Source organism: Nyctereutes procyonoides, unplaced genomic scaffold (genome assembly GCF_905146905.1).
Source record: "Nyctereutes procyonoides isolate TBG_1078 unplaced genomic scaffold, NYPRO_anot_genome, whole genome shotgun sequence".
Classification (NCBI taxonomy): Eukaryota; Metazoa; Chordata; class Mammalia; order Carnivora; family Canidae; genus Nyctereutes; species Nyctereutes procyonoides.
The window spans coordinates 18,540,278-18,556,471 of NW_026575040.1; the positions used below are offsets into that span (position 1 = coordinate 18,540,278).

At 39.2% G+C, this 16,194-nt stretch overlaps 1 long non-coding RNA gene across 3 annotated transcripts in view; it reads left to right on the plus strand.

Moving 5' to 3' along the window:
* LOC129506361 (uncharacterized) overlaps positions 1 to 16,194 on the plus strand; it is a 158,803-nt gene that overhangs the window by 72,723 nt on the left and 69,886 nt on the right. Inside the window, exon 5 of one of the 3 annotated variants that reach the window (XR_008663748.1) lies at positions 7,009 to 7,929. The exons of the other annotated variants lie outside the window; for them this stretch is intronic. This is a non-coding gene — a long non-coding RNA (uncharacterized LOC129506361). Of the gene's footprint in view, positions 1 to 7,008; positions 7,930 to 16,194 lie in introns of those variants that run through there. 3 annotated transcript variants of the gene reach the window in all.

A 16,194-nucleotide genomic window follows, 5' to 3' on the forward strand; every position in this document is an offset into this window, starting at 1 on the left:
TTTATAACTCCCAATCTTAGAATATCTGATGTTAGAGATATTCATTAAATATTGAGATCTTTTCTAAGAGAAACTATTAAACATTAGATTAAACAAAGATATATAAACTGAAACTAAGCACAGGTTTCAGTTTATATATCTTTGGCCTCTTATTTTTATATGATAGAGTGAGGCTAACTATATTTGAGTCTGTTAATAACATCTTTTTCGACACGTTGAAAAATACTATCAGGAAGCATAGACTTAAAAAATTGTGAGATGGTATATTCATAAAATTTGCTAGACTGTTATAGAATGCTGATATATGAGAGGCAGTTTGCAATTGTCTACTTTGTAGTTTTGTCTGTTAAAAAGGGTTTTTAATGATTATAAAGTATAATCAATATTTGTAAACGAAGCTACTAGAAACAATAAGGGTGAAATGAAATAACTTTGCAAGAAAAGTATGCAAGAAAGTAGAATGTATTTTTAATAAAGAAAAGTACACAGTATATGCAGGATGGATACTGAATGGATATAAAAAGCCCTAGAGGGCAGCCCCAGTGGCGCAGTGGGGCAGCCCCGGTGGCGCAGCGGTTTAGTGCCGCTTGCAGCTTGGGGCGTGATCCTGGAAAATCTGGATCGAGTCCCGTGTCGGGCGGGCTCTCTGCATGGTGCCTGCTTCTCCCTCTGCCTGTGTCTCCTCTCTCTTTCTCTCTGTCTCTATGAATAAATAAATAAATAAAATCTTTAAAAAAAAAAGCCCTAGAAGGCTTTTGGGAAAGAAATCTTGGAAAAGGAATTTTATCTAATGTGGTCAAGGCTGGCTGATTGGATAGGCTTGTTTATAAGGTCTCTGAAAATGCATTTTTTTAAAAAAAGATCTTTATTCATTTATTCATGAGAGGCAGAGACATAGGCAGAGGGAGAAGCAGGCTCCCTGGGGGATCCTAATGCAGGACTTGATCCCAGGACCCTGGGATCATACCCTGAGCCAAAGGCAGATGCTCAACCACTGAGCGACCCAGGTGTCCCTGAAAATGCATTTTAATATTAAAAGTACACTGATACAGAGCTAGAGTTTGTTTTTCTCTCTGTTGAAATAACAAGGCTTTCTTGGTTTATTGGTCTGCTCTTATTAAGAGATTGTAAAAGGTTTTGGTGGGTTTTTTTGGTTTATTTGTTTTTGTTTTTACCTTTTAGGTATTTCTCCTAGAAGAATTCCTATAATTCTGTGTCTTATCAGAATAATTTCCTGTGCTTTATGTTAACCTTTATCATATACTTAATTAAGAGAACCAAGTCTTCTCAGTTCCTTTTTTTTCTTTACTTCCTTTTTTTTTTCTATTTTATTTGAGAGAGAGTGTGCATGCCTACACACACACATACCTGAGCAGGTTTGGGGGTTGAAGTGTGTGTGCGGGGAGGGGGGGGGAGAGATAGAGGCAGAAGTAGACTCCCAACTGAGTGGGCTCTGTTCCAGGACCCTGAGATCATGACCTGAGCCAAAGTCAGATGTTTATCTGATTGAGCCTCCCAGGCATCCAAGTCTTCTCATTTCCGAAAGAACTTTAAAAAAATTTTATAGTTATGTTCTGTCCTGTATTTACTTTTGAACTCTTGCTATTATAACTTTGATTACATAGGTAGCTAAGTATTGTTCGCAGTAACCTGGGATCATAGTATTCAGATCCTTTGACCTTTTGAACAGTTTTGTCCTCCCAGAATCAAACCCTAAATGATGGGGAATATAAATAATAGTGAAAGGGAATATAAGGGAAGGGAGAAGAAATGTGTGGGAAATATCAGAAAGGGAGACAGAACATAAAGACTCCTAACTCTGGGGAATGAACTAGGGGTGGTGGAAGGGGAGGAGGGCGGGGGGTGGGGGTGAATGGGTGATGGGCACTGAGGGGGGCGCTTGACAGGATGAGCACTGGGTGTTATTCTGTATATTGGTAAATTGAACACCAATAAAAAATAAATTTATTATTAAAAAAAAAACAAACAAACCCTAAATGAAATCTTGATCTCGAACTGACCTTGAGATTTCTCAGAAAAAAATCTTAGAGGATTTTTTCTTATTTTGAAAAACAGAGATGCCAAAAATCAATTACATTTATTTGATATGTTCAGTTGCATGAAAAGTATTTTGAAAGAAAAGATACTTTAACCTTTCCTAGGTTATATTTGTATGGATAAAATATTACCAGTACAAATATTTCAGAAATCGTATGAGGTTTGTCAATACCCTCACTGTCCATGATATGTTCTAGCATAATGTTACCAGTTATAATTCTAGTTATCATTGTAAATGTTCTATACTACAGAAATAACCAAATTCCCTTGTCAATTGCATCCTTTTTATAAGAATTCTACTCAGATCTTTAACCATTTAAAATCTTTTGACATTAATAGACAGTTTTTGTTTTACTTTGGTTCTTCTCAGAAAGCACTTGCAATCAGCTATAGGTCAGAGTTCTTCATCTTCAACAGAAAGGAATGGAAAGAGATCCATGGAAAGTACTAGGAAAGGTTTCTGGGAGATAAGGTTCTGATGGCATTGCTTAAGTTACTTTGAAACCACATCATTTGACTGAGAAAGTATCCTAGAACTCTGGTGGAAAGTTTGATGGGCTCATCAGACTGCTAACCCAAGACCAAGCAGAACGAGAATTAATTACATAACACTGAATGAACAGATGAAGGAGGATTATAGTTTTTGTTCGGAAGCTTGCTGCTGGATTTAAGGAACCCCTTTTCCCTTTCTTTTAAGCTATAATTCACAACAATTTAGTAGGTAACACTTATTATAAACAGAAATGAAACATTTATCTTTTCTCTCTGCCTGATTCCTCTAGAATTCAGAAACTCTTACTGAGTATTCTTATTTTCATGAGGATATAATTATTTGCATAAGTTCAATAAGATTCTGTCCTCCTTGCACAAGACGTAATTGGAAACATTGGTTATATAACTGAGGCTTTGAGTGGAATGTCATATTTCAGACTGATGTGCATAGAATCCGTTCTGACCAAATAGTTTAAGGAACTAAGGTTGACTTTATGGAGCTAATGCTTACAAAGCCCTTTTGGGAAAACTGGACTGGTATGGCTGACAAAGTTCCCAGCATTGTAGGTGAGGAAGGACAGTTACTTCCTGGCAGGCCCAGGAAACAGGATATTTTGGGGGCCTGGAAAACAGAGAAATGCACCCAAATCTGTAGATACTGCCAGTGAAATCTGGTGGCAAATTCTTGACTTGGCTTCCTAGCCTTGAGAGGCTTTTAAAAGTCTAATTTGAGATTCCTTATGAAAAATTCCAGCAAAGCAAACTTTCAAAGGTCTATGTGGCCAGTTACTATTCTTGCTGCACTTATGTAAGTAATAGGCCAAATCTAATGTGATCAGACTCATTTTGTAAAGAAGAATATCTTACTTTGGTTAACTTTGGTGAAAAAAAGGGTGAATATAGAGGAAACTTTTATGGTGCAGTGAAAAACTATAGCACACCTTTGTGAACTATCAGACTCTAGTCCTGGTCATTGTCTTTGAGGTTTTGTTATATACTTACAGATTGGACTGAATCCTGCCAACTTGCACATTTGGTCAGTCCCTCCCAAATACTCAAGTCTTCTAATTTTCTCAAATATCTGGCCATCCAACTGTCCAAATGAATGTTTCCAGTTTTTCTCCCACTTGCCTAACTTGGTGCCACTGAGAACAAAAACCCGACTACCTGGATCTTTATTGGGATCCTAGCTTGTCCTGCAAGCTGATGCTGGAAGATGGGGAAGCCTTTAAGGTTGGAGCTGCTGCTGTGTAGGCCATTCAGGAAGTTTATGGAAAGTCACACATTTTCCATGTTCTGTTCTGGGAAATAACCACAACCCTAATATTATACCACCACTGGAGATATTCAAACTACAGTCTAGGAAATCTACCAGATTTCAACCATTACCTTCACTTCACTACCTAAAGGTGCTTCAAGTACAACATTGTGAAAGCTTCTCAACTGGCTGCCCTCTGGACTCAGAAACTGGGTTTATAGTCTGCTTCAACCTAATCTTTCTTTTTCTTTTTCTTTTCATAGAAATTTCCGGCATTGAATGCCTTATTATTTGCACTATCCAGTAAATATCCTCTACTACCAAGTCCTAACAGATGGTTCAGCTGGTCCTTAATAACAAAAGGAGACTGACAAAGAAATGGACTTAAATTGTTCAGAGGAAAGAAGGTCTCTCCTTTCCTTGAGCAGGAGGTGGGACTGACAAAGATTCTCAGGCATCAGTCTTGGCCCTGTCCTGTCTTTGGTGTGCCTATCCCAGTTAAAAAAAAATCCTGCTCAGTAAGTTTAGCAAGAGTATCCCCACTATTGATACCTAATCACCACGCCCCCCCCCACCCCGTGCCTGGTCAAGTCCCTCATCCCTCATTGTTGATGTGTAGGTCCATGACCAGCCTTTTGCAGGAATCCTCTTAAAAATGAATCCCTGTACTCTTGGTATCTCCTGTTAGTGGTTTCCCATCCACTGACCTCTTCCTCTGCACATTGGCTAGTAAATGCCCACTTGTCTTTGTTGCATTGGGAGGTTAATCGATCTCTCTCATTGCAATAGAGTCAGCTCCTATTGCCATAGTCTTGCATAAAGTCTTCTTTACCATTTTAACAAGTGTCTGATTTTTTTTCTTTAACAGACACATCAGGAAAAAGCATTTTTTTTTCTTTGTATGTGAGCCACAAGAGACAATGTCAGCATCTCATCTTTAAAGGTCATTTTGTCCTACCGCCCACAAGTTTTGGAATCCCTCGAACCTCAACTTGTAGCTCAGTACATTATCCTTTCCCCTGACTTTTGGCTGCTTAACACATTTCATGGTAATCACTAATTCATCACATGGAACTGAATAAGAACCATTTAATATGATTATCTTCTCCATTAAAGCTGTCATCATAATTAGAGCTGCAGTGAACTGTTTGCCAGGAATGATAACTTCTGCCAAGAAAAACTTGGGTGTCATTTTAGAAAAATTCTTAGGTGGGGGAGGAGGAGATCAGGACCATCTGTGTTGGGATCCAGAGCTGAATAATGAGAAATAAAGCCCCTTTCCCCCTGCTATCTGCCAGACTCTGGCCAGCCCTCCAACTGGACCTTGCCAAAAACTTTAGAATGAATCAACTTCCAAGGTAGTCCAAAGAGTACACCCTCTCGGGGAATGATAGCCTTGGAAAAGTTACCCTTTAAGAAGGGAAAAAAGGCAGCAAATAAAAATTAGGCCTTCATGCATACGGCTTCCTAAAAGTTGTTCCAAATGGTTTCGTTTGCCACCCTACTGTTTCCAGGGCAACCACCTAAGCCAGGACAGAAGTAGAAGGAGACATGAGGCTTGAATGGGACCACCCACTGTAATTCTCATTTTATCCTGATGGCAAGAACCTTTATATCGACTCAAAGTGTTTGTCAGGCCTCTTGCTGTGAATCACTAGAATAACATTTTGCCCTGATGGAAGTGTGTCACAGGCTGCTGCTCCCACATCCCCCCATACTGAGGTGTTTTTAAATGGAACCAAATATCCCAGGGGAATTTGCTCTGCACTACTAGCATTGCTTTGTTGTACATTTTTAGATTACACACTGTAAATTATAGATAAAATACATTATGCTAATTTCCTCCTGCATATCTTTTAGTTATTTTTAGGAAAAGTATCTTTGAAATGCAGCCTTTCAGGTAAATGTTCAAAAATGAAGAGAAAAATAAGACCAAGGCAGAGGGATGCTCAAGATTGAGACCACTGCCACATTACAGTCTGGCACTTTGTAATGAGCATAACTTGTGTGCAGCAAGGATTTTAGCTGCAGAATGTGGAAGAAGCCCTGCATTGGGCATCATTAGATTTGAGTGTGCCACCTGGTTATGCAAGTTTCTGGACATGTGACTTTGGAGGAATTTGTTTCATTTCTCTAAGTTTCCTCATCTATGAAATGAGAAATGTCCATCGAGATCTCTAAGGTGCCTTCTACTTCTCCCACTGTATGATGCTCCATGTGAACCTGAGTAAAATGCCGCTGAGTCTACAGAGCAGACCCTATTGATCATCTTTATTTTTTTAAATTTATTTTTTTATTTTTTTAAAGATTTTATTTATTTATTCATGAGAGAGAGAGAGAGAGAGAGAGAGAGAGAGAGGGAGGGAGAGAGGCAGAGACATAGGCAGAGGGAGAAGCAGGCTCCGTGCAGGGAGCCCGATGCGGGACTCCATCCCGGGACTCCAGGATCACGCCTTGGGCTGAAGGCAGGCTCCAAGCCTCTGATCTACCCAGGGATCCCTTGACCATCTTTAAAAAGAACGAATACACTCAACCTGTGAGCATTAAAGCATTCAGTAGCACTAAAACACTTTGACCTACAATCTCCATGATCTCTCACTGCACTGGGTGTTGCTGATTTTTTACTTGCTACACTGGATATCTCTCATTTGCTCCATGATGGACTCTCCACTATTCTGCACCATGGAAGGTTGTCCTGTGAGGACTACAACACAGGTCCTTGTCTTCTAACTTCCAGGTGGATTCAGTGAACAGGCAGGAAAATGAAAGGAGGGCAGAGTGTGAGGTCACCTCTTTCCCCTTCACTGCCTGTGAGGTTGTCATGAGGTTGCATCACCCCTCAACCAAAGGTCACAGCTCCTGGAAGGCATCCTCTCTACATAACTGTCTCCAGGTTTCCATAGTCGCTCTTAGTCTGTTTGGGATGCAGTAACAAAATGCTGCAGACAAGGTGGCCAATAAACAACAGAAATTTATTTCCTGGGCAGACCCAGTGGCGCAGCGGTTTAGCGCCGCCTGCAGCCCAGGGCGTGATCCTGGAGACCCTGGATCGAGTCCCGCGTCGGGCTCTCTGCATGGAGCCTGCTTCTCCCTCTGCCTGTGTCTCTGCCTCTCATTCTCTCTCTGTGTCTCTATGAATAAATAAATAAAAATCTTAAAAAAAAAACAAAAAAAACTATTAAAAAATTTATTTCTTACAGGTCTCGGGGCTGGAAGGCTGAGATCAGGGTGCTGACAGATTTGGTGTCTGGTGAGAACCCACTCCCTGGTTGTAGACTGCTGACTTCCTGCTGTACCCTCATGTGATGGAAAAAAGGCGAGAGAGCTCTCTGGGTTCCCTTTTATAAGGACACCAATTCCATTCATGAGGACTCCACCCTCATGACCTAATTACTTCCCAAAGATCCCATCCTTTGATATTATATGGGATGTTAGAATTTCAATGCTCTGAATTTTGGGGGAACACAAACATTCAGTCTATAACAGACTCTTTCCTCTTGCTACTTCAGGTCTAGGGGCAGTATATAACCCCGTGGTTCTCTATGCTCTGTGCATGTCTTTAAAAATTGGTCTTTATTCAAGGCTGAATGAGCCATCTATTGCTTTCCTGTATCTTGCCTGATACACTCCATTTTTTTGAGATACAAATATGGCAAGATTGGAAAGGCCATGGTGCTTTTTATTTCAATATGTCAATTCACCTTGAATACATATTTTTTCCCTATAGTTGTGACTTGAGAAAAGATGAGAATCTATGCGGTGCTGCTGGTTATGTTGTACTTGACTTCTATACGTGCTTGTATTAGGATTCAGAAGCAGATAAGAGAAGCTAGTCTAGTAGTTAAACAGAAAGGGATTGGAGGCAAGGAATCGGATGCTCACAATTAGAAGGGCTAGAGGAATAGGCTTTAGGCGAGGCTTCCAGGAATGACTTCCAAAAGACTACCACAGAGCTGCCCTGTCTAGAGAACTATCTCTGCAACAGTCAGGAAGCTGGGGAAATCAAGAAGCCCATGTGACACGTGCCAGCTCCAAGATCTCACTGCTATTGCTGATTCAGGAATCAGAAAGTTGCAGCCTCAGTGATAGGCCCCAGACCTTGTGTGCCTGACTTGTACCATCAAAATAAAGGCTCGCCTTCCCTCCTACTTGACTCGGTTCTAAATTCAGTTTTCATATAAGTATCTTTAATTGTGGAGGCCCCGTTATATTCCAAGTTGCAAATGAGTATGGGAAATGTTAAGTTTAGCTTTGCCTCTGTAGTACTGGAAGACATAGTAGAAGGAGATTGGGATGAATTCTGAGCAAGCCAATCTATTCTCTGTTGCAAGATTATTTCTGAAAGCGTGTTTCGAATGCAGCCTTAAAAAAAGATGAACTTTGGAGATTAAAAACAGAGAGAGACTAGAATTAAAATCTGTGCTTTAGGACTTGCTGGCTGTGTGACCTTGGGCAGGATACGCTTAATCCTACTTGAGCTATTTTGCATCTGTGGAACAGGAGTAATAATACCTACCTCACAGAATTGCCATTCATTTATCCATCTCTATAAACAGATTTTTATTGATTGTTATATATTATTATCAGGATTTTTTTAGTTGGAAGTGACAAATCTAATTGATTGGTTAAGGAAAAAAAAAATTGTCCAAGGCTATTTGGTAGGTCACAGAATTGCTGAATGGGCTAGAGAGCCAGCCTCCAGGCTGAACTTCCAGGACACCACCTAAGCAGGCATCAGAACTAGCCTGGGACACAGCTACTGCCCCTGCAACCCCTCGGAGCACTCCATGCTACATTGTCCATTGCATTGCTGGCAGGAATTTAACTTCACTGATGCAGGTGCTGTTGCTACCTCTGTTACCAGAAACTCACCAGTGTTGCCTTTGAAGGTCAAGTGGCAGTGCTGTCACTCTCATTGGCAAAAATGGATTTCAAATGGCATTTCTTCCTCTCATTAGTCTCTTCTTAAAGAGGGTTTCACAAGAGTGTCTGGTGGGGCCTGGGTCACATGCTTGTGCCCAGCTACAAGGGAAGCTAGTAGGGAAGCACAATTTCTGACTTGGGGAGAAAGGAAATTACCTAACCAAGGAGAGAGCGTTCAGAAACTGCTGGCTTCCAGACAACTGTCCACTATACCTCCTCCAAATGGTTAAGGAAAGGAGACTTTTATTAGATTTTTCTCACTCTACTCTCCTCTGCTCAAGCACCATTTTCCCCACAAAGGTGGCATGCTGGTTCCTAAAAGCTGCAGATTTACATGCTATCAGCCAATCAGCCCCTGTGTAGAGAGTGTGTCTCTTTTCCAGTGATTCTATCAAAATCTGTGGCTGACTCTATTGATCTGACTTGGATGGCATAAACTTTCCTAAATCATTCATTGAGCCAGAGAGATGGAATAAATTAACACATCAGGTCTGGGTTACAGCCAACTGAGCTGAGAAGTATAGGTTCAGCCCCTTTAGAACTGTTTGGTTCAAGCCTGAGAGAAGAAAGATTTCATAAAGGAAAATTGAGATGCTGGGCAGGCAAAAATAATAGTTTTCCACTCTACTCTTCCTGATAGTTCCATATCCACAAACATACACTCTTCCTCTCATCGTACAACATCATAAGCATTCCCTGTCATGATAGTGCAATTCCTCCGTGTATACCACAAGACTCCCTTCCCAGACTCTATGCCACTTATTGCATCCAGCTCTAGGAGCTCTCAGTAATGTGCATTTGATGGTTAATTTTATGTGTCAACTTGACTGGGCTGAGGAATCCCTAGATAACTGGTAAAACCTTATTTCTAGATGTGTCTGTGAGGGTGTTTCTGGAAGAGATTAACATTTGAATCAGTAAACTGAGTAAAGAAGATCTCCCTTACCAGTGCAGTGCACATGGGTATCAGTTAATACACTGAGGGCTTGAAAAAAATAAAGTCAGAGGAAGAGTGAATTTGCTTTCTCTGCTTGAACTGAAACAGCCATCATTTTCTTTCTTCAGCATCAGTACTCTTGGTTTTTGGGCCTTTGGACTTGGGTTATGATTTATACCATTGACTCTTCTGGTTCTCAGGCCTTTGAATTTGGACTAGAACTACACTGCTGGTTTTCCTGGGTGTCCAGTTTGCAGTCAGCAGATCATGGGATTTCTCAGCCTCCATAGTCACATAAGCCAGTGCCTCATACTAAATTTCTTTCTGTATATCTTTATATATCCTACTGTTCTGTTTCTCTGTATCTCCTGTGTATTGGCAAGTTTGCCAAATGACAAATTTAGCCTAAGCTACAATGTTGCAAAGAGGTCAGAATATACCTTAATTTTAAAAAAAGTCCCATGTAGAAAAGAGAAGAAGGATCGCTTAGAATGGTCACTGTCTAACAGCATTGATCACATTCTGCTTTCCAGGAATAAAAAGCTCTCCCTGCTTCAGTGATGGAGTGAATTCTGTGGTTAGCCAGAGTAACTAGCTCTGGCTTTCTTTCCTGGTAATGGAACCAGTGTGCAGTGTCCACTGTGGTCACATATGAGAAGGACAATGGGGAGGACTCATCAGTGGGGGCTAAACTAATTTTGAAGCCTATTTCCTATAGAAAAGAGTTTAGGGGCCTGGAGATTCCCTTAGGTTGGTCATCATTTTTCCAGGAATGCAATTTATTTAGAAATCTAGTAAGCTTTCTCTCTATATCCAACAGAGAGGGTGTCCTGAGAAATAACCAAAGGCCTTAGATCTATTCCCTTATCTCTAGGCCTTACCTATAAAGCCTCCCTTTTGGAATTTCCTGGGGGCAGGAATAAGCGGTAGCTTGAGTTAGAAGAAATAGAACCAATCTGTGCTCCCTCATCCCATGTATGTCAGTGGTTGGATTCCAAAGTGGGGCTAAATGGAGACTTCATCAGGCAATGAAGATTTAGAAAAAGGTGCTTATTAGTACTTTCCTTGGGTCCCTTGTTGTTTCCTTTTAAGTTCTCAGTATCCTGGACTTTGCTTTCACTAACTTTATCTTGGGGAAGAGAATTCGGCTTTGCCAAACGAGGAAAGCCTTAAGATTATCTGGCTAGTAATTCTCTTTGATCATAGGCCAGAGATATAAGGGGTTTTCCTTAACAGTTCCTCTTCTCTCTGCTTTCTGATGAGCCAGTAGTTTCTTACTTATAGTAACTCATCTCAGGCTGAAAATGTGTCCATACCGATCTAACCAGATGACATTTTGCTACTGATTCTCCTACATCTCCAACGTGTGTAAACACATTGCCTGAGTCTCCAGATGAAACATGCTCATGAAGCTAGCCATCTTCCCAGCCAGAGAAGGGAAAATCTACACTGTGTCCTGCCTCACCATGACCCTTCCAACTTCACATTGTCATTCCGAGTATCAGTTGTAAGAGGTACTTTCAGGAATCAATTTCTATTTCAATTTTTCCATAAACAAAAGAAACTCTTGGGATGCCTGGGTGGCTCAGCGGTTAAGCGTCTGCCTTCAGCTCAGGGCGTGATCCTGGAGTCCCAGGATGGAGTCCCACATTGGGTTCCCTGCATGGAACCTGCTTCTCCCTCTGCCTGTGTCTCTGCCTCTCTCTCTGTGTGTCTCTCATGAATAAATAAATAAAATCTTTAAAAACAAACAAACAAAAAAAGAAACTCTGGCTACCTTAAGCAAAGACAAGAAATCTGCTCAATAATGTGGAGTAGCGCAAAGAATTGAAAGCTAAGCACCAGGCTGTATTTCTAGTTCCATATACTTACCTTTTTCTTCACAAATTGACACTACTCTACCATGAAGTGGAGTCTTTGAACTTGAGAGGATCTTGTGAGTATTTTAACTAGTAGAATAAGGCAGAAGTAACATTGGATCACTTCCAAGCTTAGGTAATGAAAAGCAATTCAGCTATCATCTAGCTCTCTCTTTTTGAAGGTTCTCTCCCTTAGAAGCCAGCCACCATGCTATGAGAAAACTGAAATTAGCCTATTCAAAGAGACTACACAGAAGGGACTGAGGTTTCTAGTGAATGGTTTATATAAACCAACTGCCACACATGTGAGTAATGAGACTTCAGATGATTTCAGTCCCCAACCTTCAAATCTTCTCATAAATATTAAAGCAGACAAAAAATCACTCCCCAGAAATTCCTGACCCATAGAATCCACAAGCATAATAAACAATTGATTTAAGCTACCAAGTTTTGAGGTAATTTATATTGCAGTCCTAGCAACTGAAGAGGTTTTATTGCCCAGGAGTAGGTTATTGCATAACAAAACCCTGAAAATGTGGGGCTTTGGGACAGGAGATGAAATGTGAATGAGCCTTGAAAAGATTGGTGGAGGAGTCTAATGGCCTTCTAGAGGACTCTCAGAGAAGGCTTAAAGAAAAGTAATGAAAATGTTGTTGGAAATTGGAGAAAGAGGATCCTGGTTATATAGCAACAAAATGTTCTTCTCAACATATACCTAATGAGCTGGGTAATCTAGATAAGGAGATTCCCTGGAAGAATATTGAAGAATATTCAAGAATATTGGCTTCTTCTTGTTTATAATAAAACTGAGAAGAAAGAAATAAGTCAAATAAAGAACTGAACTTGAATAAAACCATCATTTCCAGGCTCTCCAAGATTGCCAGTTAAGAAAAAGCTTCCCAGCAAAGATCAAACCCAGGGAAGAAATAGAAAATCCATTTTCATGATCTCAGAAAAATCTGAAGTCATTCCTCAAAAAACAATTTAGTCAGACAAAAGTGCTCTAAGGATTTTAAGGGTGTCTCTAAAAGGACTTGGGAGAAAAAAACAACAAAAATTTTTTTTAAAAAAATAAAAGGACTTGGGAGAATCTTAAAGGTGTTGTTCCTCAGGAGCTTACTAGGAAGACCAAAGGAAAGAGAAGGGCTTATCTCAGAGACTTTTGGGTATAGATTTTGTTTAATGGAATGTACTATAAATTGATTCATAAAAAACTCACAAATATTTTATTTTATTTATTTTTAAAGATTGTATTTATTTATTCATTAGAGACAGAGAGAGAGAGAGGCAGAGACATAGGCAGTGGGAGAAGCAGGCTCCCCTGGGGACTCCATCCCAGGACCCCAGTATCAGGCCATGAGCCAAAGGCAGATGCTCAACCACTGAGCCAGCCAGACATGCCCCCACAAATATTTTAAAGGAATCATATCAACTTGGATTGAAAGATATAGAAATAATAAAAAATGAAGAGATCTTTGGATCTCCAATTTATATGGGAAAAGCAAACTGAGAAAATTGCTCAGCTGCAAATGTGAACTATTTTCCATGGAAAATCAGGAGGTCAGAAATACAGAGAGTAGAGCCAAGAGCAATGGTAAATCATTCCCAGACAGTAGGACTGATCCTCTGATCAAAGAACTGACCCTATCTGTCCAGCTGGATTATAGTATTGCTACAGACCAATGACTTTTGTGTTCTTCAGTTCTTCCCCTTTTTGAATGGCAGTGTCTATCACAGTTATTTTGTGCCTGTCTCATCATTGTATGTTGGGAGTGTGTGTGAGAGAGATATTTTGTCTCTTCAGTTAATAGGCCTGCAGATCAAAAGGAACTATTCCCAAGGAGCTATATTTGAGGAAACACATTGAAGGAAACTTATCTATACCTAGATCTAATCTAAATGACAATATTTTCCTTTCCCCTTTAAGCACCATATAGTGCTTGACATATATGCTTAGAAAATATTTGACAAATGATTATATGAATAAAAGAACATGTTCATTTTACTGGAAAAATAGACATTCTGGTTAGTAAAAATAACTATGAACTGGCATTAAGATAGATACATAGACTTAAGAATTTAGAAATAAACCCATACATTCTTGGACAACTGATTTTTAACAAGAGCGCCAGGACAATACAATGGGTGTAAGAACAGTCTCTTCAAGATATGGTACTTAGAGAACTTGATATCCACATGCAAGAGAATGAAGTTGTACTTCTACCTCGTACTATACACAAAAATTTACTCAAAATAGACAAAATACCTAAATGTAAAACTTAAAACTTATAAAACTCTCAGAAGAAAACATAGGTATAAGTATTTGTGACATTGGCTCGGATAATGGTTTCTTAGATATGATACCAAAAGTATGAACAACCAAAGCAAAATGGAAAAATTAGAGTTCATCAAAATTAAAAACTTTTATGCTTTATAGGAGATTATCAAGAAAGTGCAAAGGGAACTCAAAGAATGGGATAAAATATTTCTCACAATTGCCCTCCTCCACAACACAGCCTTTACAATCCATACTAAAATCTCCTAATGCTTAAGCATTACCTCTACTTTTTTAGTGGCTAATCTATAGTATGAACAAAATTCACATTCCTGAGGGATCTGAGTCACACATTTGGTTCTGATTACTAACCTGCAAAGGTGACAAAATATATAAGTAATATAATAAAGTCTCCTAAGGGCTTATATTGTGAGCTGAGACAGTGGTCAGCAATCTGTGGCCTGTGTGCCAAACTCTACCTACCACGTATTTTTGTAAATAAAGTTTTATTGGAAACAGCCATACTCATTCATTTACATATTACCATATTACATTTCAAATACATTTTCTTTGTGTATTTTCATGCAATCGTTGTGTGGTAGATAGAGCCTATTGCCTGCAAAGCCTAAAATATTTACTCTCTGGGCCTTTACAGAAAATATTTGCTGACTCCTACTCTAAGACAATCCTTATCAATAGGAAGTGTTTTGTAAAAGGGGTGAAACCCTCACATCATCATCCCAAATATTCCCTTTCCTTGTTTCCTTGGTGTCTTCTTACTAAGCCTATACTTTGAGAGACTTCTCATCCTTCAAAAGAATCAAGATCTGCTGGGAAAATAATTGTGGCAGAATCTGAGAACTAGAGAACTCTCTAGTATCCATCCTCCTCTTTTTCAATAAAAAAAACCCTTGAAATTTAGGTAGTCACAGGGCTGCCAAGAATAGATGCATTTCCCAGCTTCCATGGCAGCTAAGCATGGCCATATGACTAAGTAATTGTCAGTGAGATGTCACTTTCTGAGAATGTGGCACATGTAAGGGATATGCCCTTTGGATTTGATTTTCTCCTTTTTGCTGGTAGGAATGCAGATACAATGACCAGCTATCCAGCAACCACATGGACCATACCTATACAATCATACCCTCGTGTTGGTAAAGAAGAAAGCTAGAAGGAACTGGTCCCTGACGAATAGACATTTTATATGAGAGAATAACATCTTAAGAATAACATCTTAACATCCACTGTGAAATTGGATTTTCTCTTTCATGATACACCACCTAATTCTTACAAATATAATGTCCTAGACAGATTTATGGCTGTTTGAGAGCAGGGACTTTGTCTGCTTGAGTCATGGCTCCAGCATCTAGAATGATGCCTAGTCACATGGCGGATACTCAGTCAATATTTACAAAGGAATGTATGAATAAAATGTTGTGATAAAGAAGAATGGAAAGCCAACACAAACGAGTGAGAATTATTTCCCACATCTAGATAATTATTATTTTTCAGTTGTGATTAACTATATAGAACACAAAATTTATCATTTTAACCATCTAAAAATTGTGGTAAAATACACAAAATTTATTATCTTAACTATTTTAAGTGTACAGTTCAGTGGTATTAAATATATCTACATTGCTGTACAACCATTACCACCATCCATCTCCAAAACTTTTCTCATCTTCATGGGTAAAAATGGTACCCATTAAACAATAACTCTTCATTCTTTTCTCCTCTCAGCGTCTGACTATAACCACTCTGCTTTCTCTCTTTATAGATTTTAACTAAGCACCTCATACAAGTGGAATCATGGCATGTTTATCCTTTTGTGACTGGTTTGTTTTGCTTAGCATAATGTTCTCAGATTCACGTATTAACATTTCCTAATATATATTAGATATATTAGTAGCATATATTAGAATTTCCTAACTTTTTAAGGTTGAATAACATTCCATTGTATGTAATACCACATTTTGTTTTTCATTTATCTTGGATGGATACTTGGAGTTGCTTCCACATTTTAGCTACTATGAGTAATGCTACTATGAATATGGATATAAGGAGAATATTCTTTAAATTTTCAGATTCCTTAGGTTCTCTGATCTACTGAGTCAAAAACTTTAGATTTGGGAGAAGAGGAGTGGGGAGCAGTTTGGAAGATGTATTTTAAAATGTTTTCTAGGTGATTTTGGATGTGTTTTATCAGATGTATTCAGTATAGTCCTTTGGTTGACAATTGGGAGCCATTGATCCCACACAATAAGCAACTAGTCTAGAGGTAAAAAAAAAAAAAAACAAAACAAAACCCTAGAGTACTAAGGTATATGACTTCAATGTGTTTTTAAAAACTGAGGAGAATTTGGATTAGGCAGAAATGAGAGGGGAAGGC